Source organism: Scyliorhinus canicula, chromosome 1 (assembly GCF_902713615.1).
Source record: "Scyliorhinus canicula chromosome 1, sScyCan1.1, whole genome shotgun sequence".
Classification (NCBI taxonomy): domain Eukaryota; kingdom Metazoa; phylum Chordata; class Chondrichthyes; order Carcharhiniformes; family Scyliorhinidae; genus Scyliorhinus; species Scyliorhinus canicula.
Genome location: NC_052146.1, coordinates 48,104,881 through 48,119,942, shown reverse-complemented (window position 1 = coordinate 48,119,942; position 15,062 = coordinate 48,104,881). Strand labels below are relative to the sequence as shown.

The window sequence follows — 15,062 nt, the reverse complement described above, 5'->3', positions numbered from 1 at the left end:
TGGATTTACATCCCATCATGACAGCTGGTGGCATTTGAATTCAATTAATAAATCTGGAATATAAAGCTAGTCTCAGTAATGATGACCATAAAACCAACACAAATTGCAAAAGCCCATCTGGTTCACTTATGTCCTTCAGGAAAAGAAATGCGCCATCCTTACCTAGTCTGGACTGCATATGACCTACAAGACTAACAGCAATGTGGTTGATTATTGATTGTCCTCTGAAATAGCATAGCAAACCACTCAGTTCAAAATCAGTTAGGAGTGGGCAACAAATCTGTCCCTTCATAGAAATTACATATGCAATCCACCAGTCCTCTGGTACTACACATTGTGGGCTATTTACGCATTAGATTAGAAAGGAGACCTGTATACATCATAGGAACTCCATTGCTGTATCTCCAAACCTACCTCTTCTATTCAAATCCTCTATTATTATTGTTTTTAACTTGTTTCCCTAATTTATCTGCAGATTCCTTTCCCCCACCTCCCTTCCGCTACTGGGTAGCCTGTAGACCACATTAGTGTAATTGGTCCTTTATTATTTATTATATTTTCTCATATGGATTCTGTTTTGTCTTGCAAATAGCTCCATCCTTTTTTTCTACTATCATTATGTTAATCTGAATAAGGAAAGCTACTTGGGTAGCATGGTGGTTAGCATAAATGCTTCACAGCTCCAGGGTCCCAGGTTCGATTCCCGGCTGGGTCACTGTCTGTGCGGAGTCTGCACGTCCTCCCTGTGTGTGCGTGGGTTTCCTCCGGGTGCTCCGGTTTCCTCCCACAGTCCAAAGATGAGCGGGTTAGGTGGATTGGCTATGCTAAATTGCCCTTAGTGTCCTAAAAAATAAGGTTGGGGTTTTGGGGGGGGGGGGCGTTGTTGGGTTACTGGTATAGGGTGGATACGTTGACTTGAGTAGGGTGATCATTGCTCGGCACAACATCGAGGGCCTGTTCTGTGCTGTACTGTTCTATGTTCTAATATTCTCCACAAGCAACACCACCAAAAACAAATTAACTGGCTATTTATCTTATTTGCCATTGATGGCACCTAGCTAAGGTGAAGTTGCCTATACGAGACAATGTAGTAACTGGTTAAAAAAAATAATTAATTGGATGCAAGGTACTTAGAGGATATAATAATATGTGCCATATAAAGGCGAGTTCTTTTCTTTTCAGACCAAACCTATGTGATGGTATGTGAACTATCATCTATGTATATAACATGATTACCAAACCGTATGTAAACATTAGTGCCCGTATATAGAGATTAGTATTTTATCATCTGACCACAGGTGGTGTGGCAGGAGAGTGTTACTGGAAGACGCCACATGGTGAGACAGGATGTATTTTGGACAGCACAGAGACACAGATGGAGAATCTGGACAGCAAGCACAGAGTACAGTCACATATCGAGCAGCTCCTGAGTCAACGGTGATTAACAATAGTCAATCATAGTTGTTTGTATTTAGCCGTAATATCCAACTGTAATCTTAGAAACCATCATAGAAACCCTTTCGTGTTTTAGTTAATTAATAAACAGTTTTGTTTATATACAAAGTCGTATGTTTTCTGATCACTTCAACTACAAAGACCTCGCCTTCCATGCATACAGAGAACATTACATGGTACCACGGAGTGAATGTCCAATGAATGCAGTTAGGAAAAACTAGATAAGGCTAGAAAAATCGAGAAGGGCAATCGGATGCTCGAGAAGAAAGAGATCAGCTGCGGAACTCAAGACAGCCTGGTGAAGCGGGATAGAAGCACTCAGGACTCCCAACCCACTCCTCACGACTGGTAACATAGACGCCAACTGGCGTGCTTTTAAACAACAACTTACTTTTTACTTGGAGGTCCGGGGTCTCCAGGAGGCCTCAGATCAGAGGAAAATAGCCCTACTGCTGACTGTAGCAGGTCCCCAGGCAATTAACTTATATAATACGCTCCAGTTTGCATTGGAGGACGACAGGAAAAGCTACGATGAAATAATTGAATGCTTCGATGACTACTGCCATCTGCAGAAAAGTGAAATATTTGAGCGATATGTCTTTCATAGGCGCTTACAAAAATCGGGCGAAGCAGTCGACTCTTTTGTAGCAGACTTGCGTCTTATAGCGCAATCCTGCAATTTTGTAGACCTGCAAGACTCTCTAATCAGGGACCAAATTGTTTATGGAATTAAAAGCGACACGTTACGCAACTGATTGCTGCGTGAACGAGATTTGACTTTATCATAGAATTTACAGTGCAGAAGGAGGCCATTCAGCCCATCGAGTCTGCACCGGCTCATGGAAAGAGCACCCTACCCAAGGTCAACGCCTCCACCCTATCCCCATAACCCAGTAACCCCACCCAACACTAAGGGCAATTTATCATGGCCAATCCACCTAACCTGCACATCTTTGGACTGTGGGAGGAAACCGGAGCACCCGGAGGAAACCCACACACACACAGGGAGGATGTGCAGACTCCGCACAGACAGTGACCCAAGCCGGAATCGAACCTGGGACCCTGGAGCTATGAAGCAATTGTGCTATCCACAATGCTACCGTGCTGCCCTTTACTTGATGTAATACAGATATGCAAGATCAGTGAAGTTTTGCAACACACGTCGATTTGTGTCAGAGGTGCGGCAGAACGTACAGCCTGCATAAGTGCCCTGCATATGGCAAAACATGTGGGCTGGTTTAGCTCACCAGGCTAAATCGCTGGCTTTTAAAGCAGGCCAGCAGCACGGTTCGATTCCCGTACCAGCCTCCCCGGACAGGCGCCGGAATGTGGCGACTAGGGGCTTTTCACAGTAACTTAATTGAAGCCTACTCGTGACAATAAGCGATTTTCATTTTCAGATGCTCAAAGCACAACCATTTTGCCCAGCAATGCCAGTCCATGGAATGAACATAGGTGCCGAGGAGCATCCACCATGTAAATTAAACAAGAAACAATGCTTCTTCACAGCAAAATGCTGGCCGGAGTAGGCAAGATGAGGACACCAGTGCACCAGATCGTGACTAAGATTCATTGTTCATCGATACCATCGAGGAAGACATAAAACAATTCTATGAGATGGAGGAAACGGGAACCGTCCATGTAGAAAATTGGACAATTCAGCTAATGATAAATCAAACCAGCATATTCATCAAAATGGACACTGGTGCCAGAGTAAATTTAATAAATGAGGCAGACCTCAAGAAGATGTGCATTCAGCCAGCCAATGAGTGCAGTCTCACAGACTACCACAGCGCACAAATTTAGATGCTTGGAAAAAGCACTCTGCAAGTAGAGGTTAACAAAGTCATACTTGGTGAAATTTGTGGTTGTTGAGGTGGATAAGAGATCACTGCTAGGCACAATAGCATGTAAGGCCCTACAACTAATCCAGCGACTGTACGATCAAGACACCGATTTCTTTGAACTCGACAAATTGCTCAGCGACAATGCAATCGAAATTCACAGAAATTCAAGACACAGACACCAACTGCATACTGATGGCACCCATGGCAGACATAGACGACAAGACAACAGATGCCGCAAAACAAATTCAAAGCTCAGGCCGCAGCTCTGCTCAGAAAGAAGCACTGCCAAACTGCTACTGAACGCATGGTGGGCCTAGAAGTCAGGGTTGCCTCCGAGAGTGTGCACCAACACAGCGACGAAAACTGTGAATCAAATGAAATAAACACAATGCAACGTGTATCTCAGGAGCTGCATGAACAACTAAACCAAAATGAAAGAATCATAGAAAACAATCAGTTAATCACAAAGCAGCAAAACGTTGAGATGAGTGCCCTGCAGCACAGCATCAAGGACACACAGCCAAAGAGGAGCCATATACAGGCACAATGCCCTCCGAGATTGTGGTTGAGCCCTGTGGTTCGCATCTTTATGATGATACAAATTTTGCTCGGTTGCGGGATGCACAGCTCTTTTGTACCCTCTTCGAAATTCAACTGCCCTTGCAGCACATGGAAACCAGCCGATATTGAACAGCACGACGATGAGCCCAGTATAGCAAGGAAATCCCTGAAGCCAAATAAAACAGAGCCACTTCCTTCAAAACTTAATCAGGAAGTTGAGCTGGCAGCAAAAGACGGTAAGATATTTAAACACCACCGCTCAAGGCAAAGAACACCCTGCACATCGAAGGTGGTGAAACAGCAGAATCAGCTAAGAGATTGATACAAACTTCTTAAAATGATGGACATTTAAAATTTGTATACATTCAATTTGACCCATTTAAAATTCATGTATCTGTAACTAGCTTATATGTGATGTAAATGATTTAACAATAATTGTGAAAAAGAGGAGGATGTGATGATATGTGAACTATCATCTATGTAAGAAGTCTTACAACACCAAGTTAAAGTCCAACAGGCTTGTTTTAAATCACTAGCTTTTGGAGCACAGCGCCTTCATCAGGTGAAGCAGCTCCTTTCACCTGATGAAGGAGCTGCGCTCCGAAAGCTAGTGATTCGAAACAACCCTGTTGGACTTTAACCTGGTGTTGTAAGACTTCTTACTGTGCCCACCCCAGTCCAGCGCCAGCATCTCCACAACATGGCTATCATCTCTGTATACAACATAATTACCAAACTGCAGAGTGCATTTTCCAAGCGTCTTAATTCATGCGCCATGGTAGTCTGTGAGGCTGCACTCATTGTGCCTGTATATATAGATTAGTATTCTAGCATCTAACCACAGATGGCGTGGCAAAAGGAGAGTGTCACCTGAAGACACCACATGGTGAGACAGGAGGCATTGTAGCATCCGACCACAGGTGGCGTGGCGACTGGAGTAGGTCACTGGAAGACATCCACATGGGAGACAGGATGTATTCTGGATAGCACAGAGACATGGGGAGAACCTGGACAGCAGGCACAGAGTACAGTCGCATATCGAGCAGCTCCTGAGTCAACGGTGATTAACAATAGTCAAATATGGTTGTTTGTATTTAGCCGTAATATCCAAAAGTAATCTTAGTAGATGTCATAGAAACCCTTTGATGTTTTAGTTAATTAATAAACAGTTCTGCTCATATACAGAGCCCTATGTTCTCTGATCACTTCAACAACAAAGACCTCGCCATACGTGTACACAGAGAACAATACAGCATATTCAACTTGAATAGGGCAGACTGACAAAATGCTCTAAAATGATTGAGAAGAAGAAAATGTCCCAGAGAAAAGCAATCTAACCAGCCCCGGCTGAAACAGGTGGCAACCACGAATTGGGACCAATGGGAACCAGGCCTGGTTGCCGGGCAGTTGGCTTTCCCTGGTTGAAACCAGCTGGTGCTGCCGTTGGCTTGGGAACAGTCAACACTGGTCGGCTTTTTCGTTGACACCTGATGTTTTTTTCTTGATTATCCTTGCTCTGGGATATCTCACCCCTATAATTTGCCCATCTGCATAATGATGTGTGTAATTATGGAAAAGTAATGACGTTGAAAGACACTGAACGCAGCTATAAGTTTCAACCATTTATTGGTAAAACATCACAGAAAATGTTATTTACAATATCCACATGCACCTAATTGATCTCCAGGAAATGTTGCTTCTAGTTAAAACCTTGCACATTATTGTTCATATCAACCTCTTGTTACAGCGATGTAGAGGTGATGGGAAAGTATGTGGGTAGAGAGAAGTAAGCAAGGATTTCTTTATGCCTTTAGTCACAGCACAAAATGGACTGACAGGCAAGATCAGAGACACAACAAAGAAGGCGACAACAGACTGTCTCCCGCCTTCTCCCGGCTTACAAGCAGAAACTCAAGCGGGAGAATCCAGCTAAGAAGGTTGTGCAGTGCTGGTCCGAGGAGACAGAAGAGCTCTCACGTGACTGCTTAGAGACAGTGGATTGGTCCATATTTAAGAACTCAGCGATTAACTTAAATGAGTATGCCACCACCATCACAGACTTCATCAGCAAATGTGTGGACGACTGTGTGCCAAAGAAAGCAGTACGTACGTTCCCCAACCGGAAACCATGGCTCAAGCGCGAGATCGACTCCCTACTGAAGGACAGATCTGTGGCGTTCAAGGCAGATGACCCTGCCCTATACAAGAAATCCAGGTATGACCTCCGCAAAGCCATCCGAGATGCCAAGAGAGAATATCAAACTAAGCTAGAGTCACAGACAGACTCTCGGCGGTTGTGGCAAGGACTAAACAACATAACGGGCTACAAAGCGAAGCCGAGCAGTATCTCTGGCAGCAGCGCACCCCTCCCCAATGAACCTAATGCATTCTATGCTCGGTTTGAGCAGGTAACCAACAATCCACTGTCGAGTGCCCCAGCAGCCCATAATTCACCCATACCCACCATCACAGTTTCCGAAGTCAGATCGGCCTTCCTGAAAGTGAACCCACGGAAGGCGATGGGCCCGGACGGGATCACTGGTCGTGCACTCAGAGCCTGCGCATACCAGCTGGCAGAGGTATTCACAGACATCTTTAACCTATCCCTACTCCACTCCGAGGTCCCCACCTGCTTCAAGAAGACCACCATCATACCGGTACCAAAGAAGAACCAGGCAACATGCCTCAATGACTACCGCCCGGTGACCCTGACGTCAGTTGTAATGAAGTGCTTCGAGAGGCTGATCATGAAGCACATCACCTCCATACTCCCGGAACGCCTTGACCCACTTCAATTTGCATACCGTTGCAACCGGTCCACATCAGATGCCATTTCCCTGGCCCTACACTCATCCTTAGAGCATCTCGAAAACAAGGACTCCTACATCAGACTCCTATTTATTGACTACAGCTCTGCCTTCAACACCATAATCCCAGCCAAGCTCATATCAAAGCTCCAAAACCTAGGACTTGGCTCTCCACTATGCAACTGGATCCTTGACTTTCTGACCAACAGACCACAGTCAGTAAGAATGAACACCAACACCTCCTCCACAATACAGTAGTCCCCCTTTATAACGCGGGTGTTGGGGTCCAAGACAGCCACCCGCGTTGCAACCGAGCCGCGGATATCCACGATGGGGGTTTTAAATTTATTTTAAAATCTATGCATGCGCTTCCCATTGAGAGTCTACGGGGGGCGGGGGGAGAGGTCAGACCCCCGTAGACTCACAATGGGAAGCGCTAGCATAGATTTTTAAATAAATTTAAAACCCCCATCGTGGATCTAATTAAAACAGTGTCAATTTCAGCGGCCGGCTCACTTTGATCCGGAGAGGGAAGCTGCTCTCTCACTGAAACAATCAGCCGGCCGCTGAAATTGACACTGCCGGCTGCTCTCTCCCTCCAATCAGAAACATTAAAACTTAAAAGTTGGATTGGAGGGAGAGAGCAGCGGGCAGTGTCAATTTCAGCGGCCGGCTGATTGTTTCAGTGAGAGAGCAGCTTCCCTCTCCGGATCAAAGTGAGCCGGCCGCTGAAATTGACACTGCCCGCTGCTCTCTCCCTCCAATCCAACTTTTAAGTTTTAATGTTTCTGATTGGAGGGAGAGAGCAGCCGGCAGTGTCAATTTCAGCGGCCGGCTGATTGTTTCAGTGAGAGAGCAGCTTCCCTCTCCGGATCAAAGTGAGCCGGCCGCTGAAATTGACACTGCCGGCTGATTGGAGGGAGAGAGCAGAGAACACAGGAGGAGGTCATACGGGCCTCTGCAAGACCAGCATGGTCTCACATCGCCCCTCCCCTCTGTAGCTGGGGTTCAGGCTGTGGCTCCTGGGGTACAGGCCGTGGCTGCTGGGCTTCAGGCTGTGGCTGCTGGGGTACTGTGGCTGCTGGGGTGCAGGCCGTGGCTGCTGGGGTGCAGGCCGTGGCTGCTGGGGTACTGATTGGAGGGAGAGAGCAGCGGGCAGTGTCAATTTCAGCGGCCGGCTGATTGCTTCAGTGAGAGAGCAGCTTCCCTCTCCGGATCAAAGTGAGCTGGCCGCTGAAATTGACACTGCCGGCTGCTCTCTCCCTCCAATCAGAAACATTAAAACTTAAAAGTTGGATTGGAGGGAGAGAGCAGCGGGCAGTGTCAATTTCAGCGGCCGGCTCACTTTGATCCGGAGAGGGAAGCTGCTCTCTCACTGAAACAATCAGCCGGCCGCTGAAATTGACACTGCCCGCTGCTCTCTCCCTCCAATCCAACTTTTAAGTTTTAATGTTTCTGATTGGAGGAAGAGAGCAGCCGGCAGTGTCAATTTCAGCGGCCGGCTGATTGTTTCAGTGAGAGAGCAGCTTCTCTCTCCGGATCAAAGTTAGCCGGCCGCTGAAATTGACACAACTGACAGTTGGGGTCCATAAGCCCCCCCGCGGTATATCGCGAACCGCGGAGCGCGGTATAACGGGGGACTACTGTAGTCTTCAATACCGGTGCCCCGCAAGGCTGCGTACTTAGCCCCCTACTCTACTCCCTGTACACACATGACTACATGGCAAAACTGGGTTCCAACTCCATCTACAAGTTTGCTGACAATACGGCCATAGTGGGCCGGATCTCGAATAACGACGAGTCCGAATACAGGAGGGAGATAGAGAACCTAGTGGAGTGGTGTAATGACAACAATCTTTCCCTCAATGCCAGCAAAACTAAAGAGCTGGTCATCGACTTCAGGAAGCAAAGTACGGTACACACCCTTGTCAGCATCAACGGAGCCGAGGTGGAGATGGTTAGCAGTTTCAAATTCCTAGGGGTGCACATCACCAAAAATCTATCCTGGTCCACTCACGTCGACGCTATCACCAAGAAAGCACAACAGCACCTCAGGAAACTAAGGAAATTCGGCATGTCCACATTAACCCTTACCAACTTTTACAGATGCACTATAGAAAGCATCCTATCGGGCTGCATCACAGCCTGGTATGGCAACTACTCGGCCCAGGACCGCAAGGAACTTCAGAGTCGTGAATACCGCCCAGTCCATCACACGAACCTGCCTCCCATCCATTGATTCCATCTACACCTCCCGCTGCCGGGGGAAAGCAGGCAGCATAATCAAGGATCCCTCCCACCCGGCTTACTCACTTTTCCAACTTCTTCCATCGGGCAAGAGATTCAGAAGTCTGAGAACACGGACGAACAGACTCAAAAACAGCTTCTTCCCCACTGTCACCAGACTCCTAAATGACCCTCTTATTGACTGACCTCATTAACACTACACCCTGTATGCTTCAACCGATGCCAATGCCAATGTAGTTACATTGTATATCTTGTGTTGCCCTATTATGTATTCTCATGTATTTTCTTGAATTTTGTTTAATTCCCTTTTCTTCCATGTACTGAATGATCTGTTGAGCTGCTTGCAGAAAAATACTTTTCACTGTACCTCAGTACACGTGACAATAAACAAATCAAATCCAATCCAATTGGCGAAAGCTCTGGCTTTTCAGCACCTCATTATTCACAGACTGTTGGCATGCTCTTCTGCGGACCAACGTCTCCAAGAGCACCTTGGAGCCCCAGATTAACAGGCAGGCATTTGACAAATAAAAGTATTTATCCTTTGGCTGTGGGCAGAATTCCAGAATCGCTTTGAAACCTTGATCCCAACCACGGTGTAGGTAGAATCAGGGACAGATCGGTATCCCGTATCTGAAAAAAAGGAAAATATCACATTTAAATTGATTAAGTTATTGAGATTCAGTGGTAAATTGGCACAATGAAAGCCTGTCATATTGATCTACATGTACAAACAGTTGGAGCCACAATTCCAGTGATGCTCTGACAATCATTTAAGGTTAATTACCTTGCCATCAAGTGCAATGCGCAGGTTAGCGGCTGTGTCTCCATGGCTTGGGTGGATTGGTCACGCTAAATTGCCCCTAAATTGGAAAAAATTAATTGGGTATTCTAAATTTAAAAAAAATATAGATCAATAGAGAAACCATCCCAAACGTGGAACATTTCCACCTACCTGGGGAGCCACCTCTCCTCTAAGGCTGACATCGATGCAGATATGCAGCATCATATCCAATCCACAAACGCTGCCTTTGGACACCTGAGGACATGAATCTTCGATGATTGTGACATCTGTGCTGAAACCAAGATCTTCGTGTACAAGGCAGTCATTCTCCCAATCTTCTACATGGCTCAGAAACCTGGACGATGTACAGACGCCATGTCAAGCCCATGGAGAGGTGCCAGCAACGCTGTCTGAAACAGATTCTCCGCATCAGTTGGCAGGACAGGCATACTAACATCAGTGTCCTTGAAGGAGCCAAGAGCACCAGCATCGAGGCCATGATAATCTGAAACCAACTCCGCTGGGCCGGCCATGTGCTTAGGATACCAGCGTCTTGACTGCCAAAGCAAATCTTCTTCACCCAGCTCAAGGAAGGCTCTTGAAAAATAGGAGGTCAAAGGAAACACTTTAAAGACACCCTGAAGGCTTACCTCAAGAAATGCAACATAGACATCAATGCCTGGGAGACTCTTGCTCAGAAGAGCCCTATGTTGGAGGAACCTCCTGATTGAAGTGAGACAATTCTTCGAGAACTCACAATGGCAAGCAGAGATCTGGCAAAGGAGCCTGAGAAAGGAATACCAGTGGTCTCGAGAACAAGGACCAATCCCACCTTCCGAAGACACCTGTCAATTGTGTGGTTGGAGATGCAGGATCGGACTCATCAGCCACGCAAGGTACCACACAACCCATGACCAGTGACTGGAGTTTCTTAGGTGGAAAATCATACTCGTTAGCAAGTGATCACTGAAGAAGATTTCATTGTTCAATGCCCTCTTCACTCATCAGAATTGTCCCTGGAACATAATTATCACTGCTTCAGTCAGTCTCTCGACAGTGGTGATGGTAACCTTCAACACTCTTGATTCTCAATCTTGTTTTCTTGATGGTCTCTGGAGCCAGTTTAGTTCAGTTGGCTGGACAGCTGGCTCAGAGCGAGACCAACAGTATGGGTTCAATTCTGGTATTAGCTGAGGTTATTCAGAAGGCCCACCTTCTCAATATTGCCCCTTGAGGTGTGGTGATTCCCAGGTTAAATTACCACCAGTTAGTTCTCCCCTCAAAGGGGAAAGCAGTCAATGTCATGTGGGACTATGGCGACTTTACTATTGCTTGGTTCATCAACTGTGGGTGCAGGGGCTAGATATTTTCAACCAGAAGCTGGGCCTATTCAGTGGGAATATGGAAAGAAAACGTGGGTTCAATCGATTGCCCTGGACTTTAGAAAAGCCAGTAACCTTATAAAAGTGAATGGCGGCAGCACAGCGGCGCAGTGGTTAACTCTGCTGCCTCATGGCGCCGAGGTCCCAGGTTCGATTCCGGCTCTGGATCATTGTCCATGTGGAGTTTACACATTAGAACATAGAACATACAGTGCAGAAGGAGGCCATTTGGCCCATCGAGTCTGCACCAACTCACTTCCACCCTATCCCCGTTTGCGTGGGTTTAGCCCCCACAATCCAAAAGATGTGCAGGGTAGAAGGATTGGCCACACTAAATTGCCCCTTAAAAAAACATTTTAAAAAATAAAAATAAATAAAAGTGAATGGCTCTATCTTTCTGTTGCTTTGCTGTGACAACAAATAAAAGTAACCTGTCCGCTCTCCTGTAAAGCACATGGGTGACCGGGCAATAAATAAACCCCCTTGCTCCTGCCTGGCTAATATTACACAGATTGCCCCGGCCCTAACGAAACATGACCCTCTGGCAAAACATTTGATCACCAATGACGTGGAATAGTCAGTGTGAACAAATAAGAATGGCTACTATTCAGCTGGTCCTGCACTAAATGACAGAGCCCCAATTCCAAAGATCTACAGATATAAATTGGTTGATTCTTCACCGCTGCATGAGGTTGAGAGGAGTGGGGTTGTTGGTGGTGGGGGGGATAGTTACACTCTTTTTACGCAAATTGGACCTGCCTTCTTTAAGCAAAGAAGGAAAACCAGCAGCTTCACTTTGTGAGACTGGTATTAAATACAAGTGGAGTAGGGAGGGGCTATTATGCCAACATTAAATGTTAGTAATTGGTATAACCTTTTTTTAAACTTTAGAGTACCTGATTCCTTTTTTCCCAATTAAGCGGCAATTTTGCATGACGATTCACCTACCCTGCACATCTTTTTGTGTTGGGGGTGGGGGGGTGAAACCCAGTCAAACACGGGAAGAATGTGCAAACTCCACACGGACAATGACCCAGAGCCGGGATCGAACTTGGGAGCAGAGCTTTGCGCAAGTGAAGGAGACACATCCTGAGTGAGTGAGACACATCCAGAGTGGGAATTGGAACTTGGTAATTTGGTGCAGTGAAGTAACCAGGAAAGTTAAGTGGAAAGTCTAATTTTGCTGTTTTGCAGTTAAAAGTGCAGTGTGTAGCTTAGTGTCTGATAGGCTGAAGCTGCCCCCAGCCTAATTGCTGAGAGGCAGTTATCTGTCAGTCATCTGAGGCCTGTTTAGTGGCACTAGGGTGTACATTGTATTCTTTTGTTTGAAGCTTAAGTAGTGTAAGTCAGCCTGGTTAGCTGAGGTTTGTATAAAAGACAGACAGAAAGCGCACTCAATAAGCTTTGCGCAAGTGAAGGAGACACATCCTGAGTGAATGAGACACAGTGTAAGCTGTGAGTTGGGGGATGTGAGGCTAAGTGTATGAGAGCAAGTTAAAGCATTTTAATTGATGGATTGAATACTGTTTGACAGTGATTAGCAAGTTAATGTAGAGAAACGAGCATTGTATGAGGTTAATGGTCACTGCTTGCAGTACGTGATAAATCTGATGTCCCTTGTGGCAACTTCAATGAGTTAAAGTATAAATGTTAACAGCAGTGGTGACCACCACTGACAGTGCCGGTGTGTGTGCGATGATCATGGTCAAGTTTAGCTGGGGGAAGGATATTTAGAGGGTTTTGCTGTTGTGCGACTCAAAGCTACACTGTTGCTCCTCTGGGCCCTGCAAGCATAGATTTCACATTGAGAGAACATGCACTGGGTTTCTGCCTGATTTTACTGAATGGAGAGTCCACAGCAGACACTCTGCTCCGCAGTTAAAATTGCATTGGGATCCAGATGGGACCCCGAAATGCACATCTGTTGAGATGAAGTTACTATTAAGCTATTTTGCTGGTAGGGACAACGCCTTGCCTGCCCAAGCCAATTCAGCAGTGTTAAAACAGGCAAAAATAATCCCTTTGAGTAGTCTTTGGATTTTAATTTCCATTTAGACAGGTTTCTGCCACACGGATGTAGTTAAAATTCCTTCAAAACAGTCTGAAATGAAGTGAGGACAGAAAAGGTCAAACAAACAAAAAAAAATCGCAAACAATCTGTTTCTATAACCTTCAAAACTCAAATTCCATGAAATGGCAGCTGTCCCTTGAGTGCTGATTTACGGTCAAGAGACAACCTAGCAACCAGCAACCTGAAATATCTGATTTAGATGACAAGCAGTCAGATTCCTAGTGTGAAAAATAGAAGTCTGCACCTGCACTAACTTTCGTATTATTATAACATTTAGTGAAGCTGTCAGGGCACTCCCAGAAGTGATGAAAACGTCAGTCTCCTCCTTCATGATTTCCCAGTCTGTACTTCTCATTACTTCTTCCTCATTGGTTAGGTGCTTTTCTGGATTATTATTGGTTATACATGTTATTCCTTTCTCTGAAGGTTATTTTGGTTAGTTTCTACTTTAGTCATTCTCATGTTATTACCCAAAACATTTCCAGTTTCAGTTTTCTCTCAAATTACCACATTAGCAAAAGATATACCCACTTAACTAGCAGCAAAATAAAATGTTTCCGAACCAAAATGTCATTGCCCATCCAAGCCATGACTGAGTGAAATGGTTTTGCTAATAATGTTGCTTTAAATATTTTGAAATCTGAAGAGAGTGCATTATCATGTGTGCACATAGGAATAAAGTGGCTTCAAGACTAACTGCTCAAAATGGCAACACCATCCAGGGCACATTGTTGTTGAAATACTGGCAGCGGAATTCTCCACACCAGAAACTAAGTGCTGAATCTGGGAATGAATCTGTGGTGTTCCACGACAACAAAATTGGCGCCTTTCACAGATCAATCCACCGACCGTTCAGGGGCTAGCAACGGTGCCACGTGGAACACGACTGATTCCAATGAAAAACGGTGTCTGATTCGTCAGATGCGGGACTGGCACTCGAGAGGCTGACAAGCTGCAGCCGCATATTAGCACTCCACTCCTCAGCCAACAAGATGGCAGCAAGAACAGCGGCACTACGGTTCACCAACACTGAGCAGGAGACCCTACTAGATGCAGTGGAGGAGAGGCGGGCCACCCTGTACCCCGGGGTGGGGAGGTAGGGCAGAGGTGGGAGAGGTCATGCGCAACACCACCAGGACCGGCCAGTAGTGCAGCACGAAACTACATGACTTCCTCAGGGCAGCCAAGGTGAGTAGGCAGCACGGTGCCCCTGGCACCAATCCCATCCCACACACCCGTAACCCCCCTCCCTGGGAGGCGACCAGACCCCCTACTAGTATCCAGGGTGCCCTGGCCACAAAGGCCACCAGCTACCCACCCCCTGTGCTGCATGCATCTGACTGTCTAACACTGTGTGTTTTCTGTCTCCCACCCCCGTTCCCCAGGAGAAGATGGCACACAACTGCCGGGAGCAAGAGAAAACCGGAAGGCCCTCACCACTGGACTGCAAGCAAGTGGGACCCCGCTGAATTGCGGTTCCCCATGGCACCTGTGTCCCGCACACTGCCCCCTCCACCCCCACATCCCCTCCACACTGTCCTGTTCACCACCACCCATGGTCCAATCATGCGTCTTGTCTTGTGTCTTGCAAGATCACCTGGCAATGAGGCGGGCCCTTCTAGTGTCCCCCGACACTGACCCCAACCACAACCGCAGGAGAGCAGCGAGGAGCAGGAGGACACGAACAGGAGCCCTTGACCCGCAGCTGGAGACGCCCGGATCACCAGTCTGGAGATGACACAGACTTTCTGTCACAACTATCTCCAACACCCTGCAACATCCTGAGACACTCACCTTGGTTGGCATGTTAGTTGGAGGAGTTGAACTGCCTGCAGGAGCAGGAGGTGGTGCTGACCATGCGTGCTGACCAGGCCAACAGCGGCCGGTGCCCGCCACGATTTTGGGTTC

The 15,062-nt window shown here is 46.7% G+C and overlaps 1 long non-coding RNA gene across 1 annotated transcript; it reads right to left on the bottom strand.

The window, feature by feature from the left end:
* Positions 1 to 9,297: 9,297 nt before the first annotated feature.
* Positions 9,298 to 10,226, bottom strand: LOC119977328. Its single transcript, XR_005463171.1, has 3 exons — positions 9,873 to 10,226; positions 9,705 to 9,780; positions 9,298 to 9,550 (listed from the first exon to the last, which is right to left on the bottom strand). It is a non-coding gene; the product is annotated as an uncharacterized LOC119977328 (long non-coding RNA).
* Positions 10,227 to 15,062: the final 4,836 nt, after the last annotated feature.